Below are 12,896 nucleotides of genomic sequence, written 5' to 3'. Positions count from 1 at the left end.
AGTGTCGCGATAACCCACATATACAGAAGTCTGTTTATGGCAACACCCGAGTGACAGTCAGGCCGAGAATGGGCGAATCTTTCCGTGCGGCCGTCACTCAAACCTTTCGCGGCTCAGCAGCACAAAGCCGAGAGATCCAACCGGCGACGCTCGAGCGTTATTCATGCCAGATTTTCTATTGAGAACAGAGAAACGATGCAGTGCTGATAACAGAAACTCATTTTTCCCCTCTCACACTCACAGTGAGCCTGAGGTCCATGCAGCGACAGCAGCAGATAACACATCTGCTTTGCTTGTTGATATATTGCAGTGATCAGTTCTAAAGGCACGACTGCTTTTTGCACTGTCGGCAAGAGAAACAGCAGATATACAAAGGTTTAAAAAAGGCCATAACAATCTAACCTATGCATGCCACCAACAGCACTGAAGACGCCGACTTGAGGGTTGACCGCCACAAATCACGGTAAAGGGTTGGAAGTTGGAAGTTAACACATTCAAAGCTGCAGTCATGGTTGAATTTGTAGTTCTGAGCTAAGCGGTCAGCCAACAAGGAGATATGAAGGTACCACGACAACTGTGAATGATCACAGTCCTGCTGAAGATACCTACAGCAATTTACAAGATTTTACACTAAACTTTAACTTTCTCTTCACTCAACAGCCTCTGCTGGCAAGCAGATGACCAACAGTAGCTCTGACGGTTCCCCATGGGGCATCTCCGTAGCCGCTGGAGCCATGAGGACATCGGCTGAGACAAAGCCGCTGTAGGTCCGCAACAACCTCGTAACATACAAATATAGATTTGGTTTAAAGCAACGTTGGGGAACTTTCCTACGACAAAATAACCAGATTTTAGCTGCTGTTAGCTGATGGTGGGTGGATGGGTGGCGATGTAACCGGGCTCAGCAGCCTCTACGGACATGATGGCAGAGGCAAAAAGGCTGAAGAGGACAGAGAGAGAGTGAGCGAGTGTCGGACAAGAGTAAATCTGGGACTGACTTTTAGTGGTTGGTGAAATAAAAGGCTGAAAGACAGACGCCGTGATGTCGTCACTGTTGCTGTAATGTGTCTGTATTCTGTGATTACTATTAATTAATTAGGACCTTCTGGCTCTTTAATCCAAAGGAAATGACATGACATCATGTTTTGCCTGGAAATATCTGGACGTCAGCTCCTCACAGGAAGAAGAACTTCCAAAATAAAAGGCCCTAATTTGAAGGGGATCTTCCTTTAAACGTGCAGTAAAGCTGTTTTATAGCTTACTATGCTTCAGTCTCTCTCTGCATTTGATTGGCTACGAGAAGATGCTTGTACCTCACACCCATTCACACACACACACACACACACACACACACACACACACCACCTCTCAAACACTATCTGACAAGCCTGTGCACAGAGACACACAGCTTTCATTTCAAACACTGTTGCCTTGATTGCACAAACACACACACACACACACACACACACACACCGCCCTCCACACGTACACAGCTGCCGGTGCGTTACATAAAGCTAATCAATGCACTGGCAGCTATAAATAATTCAGGCTCTCCCTCCATCCATCACCAGCCGAGATGCTGCTGCCGCTGCGGCTCGGTGCTGCTGCTGGTGACGGCGGCACTGCGGAGGACCGGAGCCGGGGCAGGCCCTCCTCACTGAGCAGCGCGGGATCTGCCTCATCCTCATCAATGATTTCCAGCCTCCTCCTCCTCCTCCATTCTCACCTACAGGAGAGTTATGGCGGTGATAGAGGCGAGAGGATCCTCCTGCACCTGGGTGGGTGAGGAGGACATGAAACCGCGGTTTGTGTTTGCGCAGACGTTCCGCGTCTCTCCCGCATGTTGCATCCAGCCAGGTGAAGCTGACTGATACCTGCAGCCCCCGTCTGTCGCTGCAGGATGTGTTTATCTGCATAAACACACACACACACACACACACAAGACACACACACACACACACACACACACACACGCGGGAGCAGTTCACGCCTAAAAAAACCTGCGCGCACCCTCCTCACATCTCCATCTTCACACCCGAGCTGCAGCACAGATCAGCCCCGCCACCAAAGAAACACACAAACAACACTTAAATAATAACGGAGCACACACACACACACACACACACACACACACACACACACACTGTTCCCAACACGTTTCCTGTCACATTTTGGCCGCGCGGCGCGTTTTGGTTCGGTTTCACTGACCTGATGCGTCTTGAAGCGACCGAGGGCGGCGAAAGGGATCCCGACCAGTCTGCAGCCAAACCTCCGTGTGATGCCCGTCCTATATCCCGTCTCTCTCTCTCTCTCTCTCTCTCTCTCTCTCTCTCCCACCTCGCCCTCCCCCCTCCCTCCCTCCTGCGCACCATTACCTCACAGCCTCCACTCTTGTTTCCTCCAAGACAAGGAGAGGGAGAGAGCATGAGGAAGCATATGGCGACAGATTCTCGACAAGAAGCACCAGAGACACAACAGGTCTGTAAGACTGAACATCCAGACTGAACCATGATGGTGATGCAAACACCTCAGAGCAGCAGCAGCAGCAGGTCTGAAGGCAACTCGAAGAAGAACAGTCTTCATCATGAGACCATTAAACTTGGAATAATAAAGTCAGGATTCAAGAGATGTTTTCACTAGTATCTCCACCAGCGTCCCTCCAGTTAACTTGCTCAGAGTTTGATCTGGTTTATCTGCCTCCGAGGCTGTAAAGTGACCTCTAACATCCACCTGAGGCTGGCTCCATAAGTGAGTCAGTCTCCATAAGTCCCGATGTTAAAATGTCCAACTTCACAGCAGAAATAAACATGTTTACAGCCTGGTACAAAAAACTGTTTTGGTCTCTTAACAGAGTCTGCATGGGGTGTTTTATTTTGAGAATCCACCGGATTCTCTATGTGGTTCGATCTGCTGGTGGTCCGAGGAACGTTTCCATCATGTAAGGTTGCACCAGTCTTCTTGAAAATAAAGTAAATAAGCATAATTCCTGTACCTCGGTATGGATCAGGTGGACAAACACCTTGTAAAGGCTGTAAAAGCCTGATGGGAGTTGTAGTTGTTGGATCAGTTACTGCAGCTCTTTAGAAATAAAGATATCACCGCCGCTGCGTTCAGGTGTCATCGGGCCGTCGGAGCAGCCGGTGTTGCTGGAGGCCGTGGATGTGAAGCCTGGTGTAACACTAATGCACTCATTGTTAAAGTGTCATTACCAGCCTCGTTTATCACTGAGCAAACACACACACACACACACACACACACACACTAAGCAAACAGACAGGACAGGTGCTGCCCGTGTGTCACGCCAACAACACGGCCAGACAGCAACGCAAACACTGACAACAACCTCCAGAGTCCAAAAGCAGCAAGAGACGTGAAGAACAGACGTACAGAAGAAATACACAAGTTTGTCTGCATGTAGATGAAAGATTAGATTTGTGTTTATTGTGTATAAATGTGTTTTAATTTATAATCCCATGAGGTATGATGGTCTGTTGAGGTTTTCACAGAACTGGTGTTACAGACGTAGTCTCCGTGACGTCCCACACAGCTTTCTGAAGCTCGTGGTGGCCCTGGCCGCCGTCGTCTTGGTAGTCATGGGGACTTATGGACTCAATTGGACGTTTGAGGAACTGCTTTTTTTGGCACTTCCACATTGGTTTCACTTTCATTATTGATTAATCTGTAGAAACTGGTGAGTAGTACGACGTTCATCACGATTCAGCAATCTGCTACAAAAACGGTAGGAAGCATGGTTGAAGATCCAGTAATCAGAACCAGTTCAAACCCCAGAACAAACCATGAAATGGACCCAAAAAGGCAGCACAGCACTTTACAAAGAACTGCTGCTCAATGTCTGAAGTGTTTCAGTGCTTTCTTCAGCAGCCTGTAAAAGTAATACAGCATGTTTCACAGTCACTACAAAGAAAGACAAACTCCGTGTGGAGCACTTCCACCCAGCGTTAGTAATATCCTCCTGGGGTCGGTGGCCATTTTTGCTCTCCGAGGAGACAAATCTTTGTTATGGCTCTCGCCTCGCAGCAAGATCCATCTTGGGGGGGTCGGGCAGAGGTTACTTCTACAGAATCACACACCCACTGCGGAGAAACCTCTCAACTTATGAAATATGCAGACAGGTCTGATGATTGGCCGGATTATAAGGCCTAATGTTGCCATGCGTTGTGTGAGATCAGGCCTTCAGCTCGGCTCGCTGTGCCTTCAGCTGCCTGATTCTCACTTACTGTCACTGTTTTCCCTTTGAGGTAGAATTTCTCACTATTTCACATTTTCTGCATATTGAAACATTAATATTTTATTACGCTCTCATTACTGGTGGTGCTTAAAGTCCACATTTTTGTGATTTAAATCTCTTGATGGTCTCACATGAAGGAAGTGGCCTCTCTTTTTTTAGGAAGACTCACGAGTTACAGCCATTTTTTATTTTATACAAAGCTCTATTGCTTAATACAATCCAGCAGTGGAGGATGAATTGGACGCGTACTTCTCTGCCATTCTCCTCTTTTTCTTTAACGAACTTCAACCAAACACTAAGCTGAAGAACAGTCTGAAGAAACGAGCAAGTCTGACTTCCACAAAGTGTAATCAGTAAGCGCATGCAGCACAAGATTAGCTCCGTAATGTTCAATGAATCAGCGTGCTTGTACGATGCTGCTGCCGCCACCGCCGAGGAGAATTTCAATGACGCGTGTCGGAGATATGGTGAAAAACGACTTTAGTTCATGTTCTTGTTTCATTTGATTTAAAGTTACAGAAGAACCATTTAAAAGAGGTTCTTTCCTGAACCAGTTGGGTCCAAAAAGAAGGTTACAAAGAGGGTTCAAGGAAGTTCTTTACGCATCGTTACAGTGGCTTAAAGAACTTTTTTTGTTATGTTCTTTGACACATCTTTAGGCGTTCTTTCAAGAACTGTTTGCAGAAACGGTTCTTTAAAGCTCCTCTTGATAAAAGATCCTTTGTGGCACTAAAAACATTTCTGCTATGGCGTTTTTGGTCCCAGTAAGCACTTTCATTTTTCTGAGTGTATTTTTTTATTTACTGTACAGTATAACAGCCTGAATGTTAGTTGGATGAAGATAGACTCGTGCTAAAACAAAATCTTTTCCATAACAAACACTCTGGAATAATTTATTCCTTCAAAGGAAGAAGCTGCTTCATTTAATCTCAGCTGATACTCAGTGGGCTGAGAGAAGCAGCAGCAGAACGCCGTTCCATGACAAAACCAGGCACGAGGATGTAATTGCATTAAGCCATGATGCCTTTAAATAGAAATATCCTGCCAGACAAAATGCTAATTAACACAATTTGGGTCCGTTAGTGTCCAGAGTGTGTTTGGTCTTTAGGACTGGACTGTCCACAGGCTGAGCCTTAATCTCTGCAAGTTACCAAGAAGAAACTCTGTGTGTTGTTCAGCCAAAGATTCTGATTTTTGCTGCATCTCGACCGAAACACACTGACTTCAAAACGGTGTCTACATGTGTTATCTGTAACAACTAAACTGAAGTCGACATATTAGGGACAAATGGACATTAAAAGATAAACGCTGACCTCTCTGTGATCAGGTCAAACTTCTCTTCCATGTTTGACGACCAAAACAAGTTGTCAAATCTCCTCTGTCTCTGTATCACGTGATGGGAAGTCAAGCTCATCTGAAACCTTTTCATCTCATGCTCATGTGAACATGTTTGTGGTAACTGTCAGATTGAAAACATTTCAATGAATACTGACTCATGTCATTTCAGACTTCCAAGATTTGCTATAAATAAAGTTACAAGCAGTTAAAATCAGATCAAATCTCTGATGGTGAGAAAGGTTTTCTTTCTTTCCTCCAGCCTGGAGTTTTTTCATTTTGTGCTCACGCAGACAGCGTGGACCAGATGTCGCTCACGTCAGGTCATAGTGAATAATTCATACGACACATAATACTGCATGTGTGTTTTCTGATGTGTCCGTGCTCCATCTGTTCACATGAACACTGGAAGACACTTGATTGTTTTCACGCTGGAAAATCAGCAGCGTTTCCGTCCTCACACGTCGCAGGGTTTAACACTGAGGTTTGATGTGAAGCTCGTCCTTGACTGCTGAACGCAGATCAGAAGACCCGATAGAGCTCCAGAAAAAGCTCCAGTCCTCGTCGAGCTGTAACTGCTTAATTACTACTTTCCTCTTCCCCCCATTTCTTTCCTTCCCCCTCTGTCTTTTTTTACATACTTCCTCTTTGCGTCAACCTCTTTCTTCCTTCCTTTAATTCCTCCCTTGTCTACCTTTATAACAGCTTCTTTGCGTCCTTCCATGAAGAACGTTCCTTTCTTCACCTCCTCCTCGATTCTCACTTATACAATAAACAATAAAAGCAGCCAAAAAGCATCATCAATGAAGCCAATACACATGAAGCTGATGGATCTCAGTCTCGGATCTTTACAGCAGATCCACTTCAATTTTCACAAACTAAACTTTTGAGAGATGTCTCTGTTCTCTTTGGACAGTGACTGGCACTCTGGGTAATGTAGGAAACCCCCAGCAAGGACTTCAAATGAGCTCACAAGACAGTAATTACTCCTTCGTTACAAAATAATAAAGGCACAGACAGAGGAAGAGGATTTTAAAGCCCCAGAATGCATCACAGTCTGCATTAAAACCCCACAACCGGCTGCTCCTGGACAGGTTCACTAAATAGCTTCTATATTTGTGTTCACTATTGTCTGTTTCCTCCTCCTCTTCCTCCTTTTGCAGCACCGCGTAGCAGCTCAGATTAGCCCATTAGTCACACAGAGTCCAGTTTATCATCGGTGAACAAGCCATCGCTCCTGCTTCGCTAAGCGATCCATCGTTGCTGTTGGCTGCTTTATTTGATGGAAATAGTTGAGAGAAGAAAAAAAGATGAGAAATTGCTGCAGCAGTAAAACAGGAGGAAGAGGAAGAGGAAGGGCAGCGGTCGCAGGTCAGTTCAGTGTGAAGGAAAACGTGACAGTGAGTCAGCAGGTGAAAGGAGGAATTCCTTGTTGAGAAATGACAATTAACACTTGTTTCTAACTTTTAACATTATATTAGGAATATTAGTTGGATGTACGAGAACATTTCCAAAGGAAGGCACACAGCAGACATCCAGAACAGATTCCTGAACCGCCTTAGCCGTTTTTCAAAGCAGCAGCGGCTCTACTCCGAGTTCCCTCACGTTTTCTCCAAAGCTACGTCCAACCATCTCATTCTTTCAGTCACTACCCAAAGCTCATCACTGTAGGTGAGGGTTGAACCATAGACAGACTGGAAAATTGAAAGCCTTGCCCTCCAGCTCAGGTCCTTTCCCCACAATGGTCCGGTGCAACGTCCACATCAGTGCCAACGCTGCACCAACACGCCGGTCCATCTTGTGTTCCATTTCCCGTCACTCGTGAACAAGTGACGCTTGAGGAACAACTCCATTCCACCATTTTCCAACAGAACCATGGCCTCAAACTTGGAGGTGCGGGTAGGCAACTTTCCTAATCACCAAACATCGAGCGTTGACTCTTTAGAAAAAGGCAAAACCACTTTAAGACTGTCGTGCGAAATCAAGGACGTTTTTTTTAAATTAGCTGAAAATACATTGATGCAAACGTTCCTACTGACTAATCGTGAGTTGCCGCTCTAATGCACGATGCTAGAATATGTTTTCAGCATGCTGTTTTATATTAATCATGTTTCAGTTTGTGTTCAACAGCATTTTCTTGATTATCTCATCGAATCGACACGACCACAGTCTGTTTTTAATCAGCTGGACGAGAGGAAGAAATAAAAGTAAAGTCGACTGTCCAGAAGACGGATGCTGCTGTCCACACTTTTCTCCCACTCTATTATCCATCTCTCTTTTCTTTCTCGCTCTGCGTGTGTGTTCATGTGTGTGTGTCCTTGTGCTTCTTGTCTTTATCCGCACTATTCAGCTCAGCCAACCGAGCGTTGCCGCTGTCAGCAGTTCACTGCCTCTCCAGAAAGAAAAGTCCTGACTTCTGCACTTCTAGTCAAAGCAGTAATCTGCGTCCTCGCCGCTTATTCCCTCGAGGTCAAAACCACAAATTAGAAACCTGAACGTCTCATATTGTTGTCCGTGATAAACTCTCCGAGTCTGGTGGACCTGCAGCTGTTGCCTTTATTTACCCAGGGAGGGTTTGCTGAGCACACACATGCTGCTTCCTGTACACCTCTAACCAGACAGAAAGACTCTTCACTGTCTCTTCTCTAACTCCATTCATTCAGGAATAACCAGACTGAGCAGCACGCTCTTTTTTAGCCCTTGTCCCATCACATTCACACAGTTAAGGACATTTATGAGTGGAAGCTGCCCAGTTTAACTACAGCTCTCTGCAACCATCCACCCACCCACTCCACAAGAGCAACACATTCACTGTTTGTTCAAGTTTCTCTGCAAGTAACCATGTCATTAAAAAAAACATAAAAGATCCTGACAGTGACATTTCAGAGCTCTGACATGTTTCTGTCTCTGAATGCCTCTCAGATATCTCCACATGGATGAAGGCACACCACCACCCAGCCAAACCTACTATACACCATCAGCAACATCAGCATTGACTCCCTGTGTCTTGCCCCCACCAGGGTGGCGAGAAACTTAGAGGTTATGATTGATGACCAACTAACCTTCTCTGATCATGTTGCCCCAGTTGCCCGGTCATGCCTTACCTAACTTAACATGCTACTCAACTCCTGACACAAGCTGTGGTCATCTCAAGACTTGATCACTGTAACGATGGGCCTGCCAGCCTGCACAGTGAAACCTCTTCAGATGATCCAGAACGTGGCGGCTCGCCTGGTCTTCAACCAACCCAGAAAGTCACGTTACCTCGCTGCTCATCGAGCTCCACTGGCTACCTGCTCTTATACAGACATATGGTACCTCACGACCGTTGCGTTCCTCCAATGAATGACGCCTGACTCTGCCACCCATACGCTCAGGACAATCCAAACTTTTCTCGTCTGTTGTTCCCCGTTGGTGGACCGTCCTACCAGTTCCTACCAGTTCCTACAAGATCAAGGGCGTCCCTCTCTACCTTCACAAACCTCTCTGAAGACCTCCAGCTCTCTGAAATCAGATTACCCAATGATCTAACCTGCCCTCACCTCATCTTCTCCTTTAAGGAGTTTTTGAACTGCCAGATGTTAGATGTCATATTTTAGTGGATAAAAGACATTTTTCACAATAAAAGCTCTCATACAGCAGATGTCATTCAGTTTAAAAGCTCAGTTTTAAGGTTCTTCTTGGCTAGAGGTGAACGCTCAATGAAAAGAAGGAAAAGAAAAAGGTTTTCTATGAACTGAAAGACCTCTTGAAAATAAACCCTTTCAACAGCATCTTTGCACATCTTTGATTCACCACAGATCCCATTTAAAAAAAATCTATCTTTTTAATCTGGAGGCAGCAATTAACTCTCCCACCACTAATTGCCTGACGAGGCCTGTGTGAAATGTAGATGAGGCCGCTCAGATCCGGTTTCAGCTCTGCGAGCTCTGTATCGTCATTAATGAATGAGGTCACCACTTATCGTGGTAGCTTTTTGTTAAGATAAAGAAGACGAAATTTAACAGCCAGTTTTGTTTCATATGAAGAAATGCTGCGTACAAAAATAATGAGACTTCAGTGTACTCCCGTGAAAGCTCAAAGATAGAACTATAAGGAGCTCTAAACGTGTCTTTAGGTTTGAGGTGTTCAGGCACCCTCAGATTTTACACTTTTTGCAAATCAAAGATGACCTGTAACGTCACAGGTGCCACTACTAGTTCACAAAATCTACTTGTTCTTGTGCATTTGGTCTGAAGGTATACCTTCCCCCTGTTTTTATGAAACTTGGTGGGAGTAGATCTCAAACAATGATACTAATTCACGTTATAAACCTAAATTCTAAATGGCTGCTTTCTCACAGCAGCCCTAACCTTCACGGCCTAACCTAAAAGCTATGGTGAGTAATGGTAGATAAACAACATGAAAATGGTAGATACTGTTGTGGAGAAATCACTGAAGTCAAAGGTCAATGGTGAGGTCAGGAAGGAAGAAAGTGTTCAGCAGCCTCTGATGTCTTATGCTGTATTATTTATTGACGCTTGGCCAAGGAGAATTAGAGACACTCTCAAAGTTCATCAGAAGTGCCTGAGTCGGTCTCACATTCTGCCCAACTCATCCTGGTGGATCGACTTTAAACCCCAAGATAACACCACAAATACTACACGCCCAGAATCAGTCACAGAGAATGTCTTTACCCATGGAGGTGTTATTGTCAGCATATTCTAGTCTGGAGACACAGATGTCTGTTTACGCAGATTGGACCGTCAACAACAAGCTATCTATTATGTCTATGAAGGCAGCAACAGGTCTCTGTGACCCTGGACACCACAGTGTTGAGATAGACTGGCACCCAGTCAAAGCCAAACAGTTAATATTGCCGAGGACCTCAAAGCCCACACGTCACCTCGTGTAACCTAAGGATAGAAAATTCCATAACAGATACAACACCTTATCCTACCGGTTAATGAAGTGAAATGCTGTTGTGGTGCAGTGGAAGCCATTGAACATAATGGGTTCAGAGCAGTGTTGCTGCACAACGCACTGCCAGGAAACAGTGAACGCACCACATATCACATTGTACCTGAAAGCACCATTACTCCTTTTTTTTCTATTTTTGCCAAATTAATCCAGATCCACAAAAATATTAAGAATGACACCAAATTTTCTTGAAGGAAACTCGGATTTCAAATGAACACCAGAACGTCAGCAGTGTTTCAGGTTTAAACAGCGTTTCGCTTGAGTTGGTTTTCTCCCCTCAAATCTGAAACATTTAGTCACCTATGAGGAAAACCTAGTGAGAGAGAGAGAGTGACCGAGCATCAAAGATTCTCATCTCACCAAAACTCCAAAAATCAATCAGGAAGCCTCCGGTCAATGCAGCGCAGCAATTATCCAGAATGGTCGAAGTGTCCTTTAACAGACCCAGAGACTAATTCGTTTTGACTGAAGCAAATGGATGGCTGGGTCTGATTATCTCTCGGCACGCAGCTGGCCATCCTTAACACACATAGGTGAACACACACACAGGAGTAAATACACAGATAGACACACACGTGTACACCTTGTCTGAAAGCGTTAGTATCTGAATGGATTGATCAGCATGCCCGAGCACATCTGAGCTCCGTCAGATGAAACCGAGGACGATCACCATGGGAAAAAAGCTGGTGTTCAATGAATGAGAATATTGATCGGTGTGAAATCTGATTTGAGCTGAAAGCTCATGTCTGACACTGTTTCACTCTCCAAGTTAAGATAAATACGTAATACGCGAATATCACCATGTAATTATAATTTTTGTATTGTAAGTTTTCTGAAATGTAATTTGGAATTTAAATATGTAAATGAGGCATAATCTAACGCTGACCTTTGGTGAAGTCAGATAAAGAAATGTGGATTTTCAGCAGGTTATTCCAACTTTGCATATTATCTGTAATGTAATATTGTAGTATTGTCACAGATTTTGTCCTTCTGGCTCTTCACTTCGTACATTTTTCAGATTAAATTTATTCTGTTGTTCTCTAGTTGGTGGCGCGGCCGCCCCGTGTACGAAGGCTCAGTCCTTGCCGTGGCGGCCCGGGGTTCGAATCAGACCTGTGGCTGTTTCCCACGTGTCGTTCCCCGTCTCTCTCTCTCTCCACATTCCTGTCACTCTTTAGCCGTCTCCGTCAAAAATGAGGAGCTTGAAAAGGCCAAGAAATATCTTGAGGAACTCACAGGGCTACTGTGTTAGGTCAAAAGATTTCTCTTTTTTACTTTTTACAAGATTACACCATTAAAAACCGAGCTTGCTTTACTTATATTTTAAAAAAACCTTTCATCACTGTTTTCTTAGACCACTATAGATGTCTTGTACTGTATTTTTTGTGGTACAATCAGTTTTTAACATGATAAATCAACCTTTCACTAAAACCATGGTGTTCATTATTTCGTTAACAACATTGTGTTCACATTGTATTAATTTTCTCCCTTTGATTACTTCAAACCATATATTTTAAGAGAAGAATGAAACTTCAACTTAAAAGGCATAACACTTTATACTACAAGAGCCACATCAAAGTGCCAGAACAGTGGTGACTTATAGGTCAACGGTAAGTGGAGCGGTGAGGTTGCTCCATGTAGATCTGGCCATTAAAAGTCAAATCAGATAGACCTTAACACAATGCGACTGGCAGACGGAGGAGACCGTGCAGGCAGCTCTATTTGATTTATCATGCAAGACGCTCACTAGCGATCACATCTGTGGATATTGACCAACCTCTTCACAGTGTCTCAGCAACAATAAATAACAGCTTGGCTCAGTGCGGAGAGAAAGATGGGATGACACAGTCAAGAGCCATCCTGCGACATCAGGCCACGATGCTAAATTTCAGTTGATATGCATGTTGGTTTTCCCAAAGGAAACGCTGAGCGGCGACCTCTCTGCGCTCTTCAGGTTGAGAAAACACAGCATGTAAGAACAAAATAACATAAACAGCTATTTATATTCTTTTGGGTTTTACTGTATGATGTTGAAACATTTACTAGAACGGCTGCGTATCGCACACGCAACGTGGTGCATCCACAACCGGTGGAATTTGGGGCTAATTTAAGAGGCTCTGGGACAAAATTTGAACTCGCCATGAAATTAAGATTTTTTTATTTAATGTATTGAAGTTTTCTGAACTGTAAATTCAAGTTTAAATATATAATAAACCTTTGGTGACGTCAAATAAAACAAAAAGAGATGTGGATTTTCTTCCTGTGCAAAGTGTCACTCTACTGGCCGTGCTCAGATGATAAAAAAATAAACAAATAATATTTAAAGAGCAGTTTTACCTGCAAAGAACAAGGT

At 44.3% G+C, this 12,896-nt stretch overlaps 1 protein-coding gene across 1 annotated transcript in view; it reads right to left on the bottom strand.

The window, feature by feature from the left end:
* LOC104937724 (complexin-2) overlaps positions 1–2,316 on the bottom strand; it is a 38,462-nt gene extending 36,146 nt beyond the window's left edge. The window contains exon 1 of the mRNA XM_010754030.3: positions 2,209–2,316. The gene's annotated coding sequence lies outside the window, so the exon portion shown is untranslated. The remainder of the gene's footprint in view (positions 1–2,208) is intronic.
* Between the last annotated feature and the right edge of the window lie 10,580 nt (positions 2,317–12,896).

This window comes from Larimichthys crocea, chromosome I (assembly GCF_000972845.2).
Source record: "Larimichthys crocea isolate SSNF chromosome I, L_crocea_2.0, whole genome shotgun sequence".
In the NCBI taxonomy this organism is placed as follows: Eukaryota; Metazoa; Chordata; class Actinopteri; family Sciaenidae; genus Larimichthys; species Larimichthys crocea.
The sequence above is the reverse complement of the archived record's forward strand: the minus strand, read 5'-3'. Positions and strand labels throughout refer to the sequence as shown.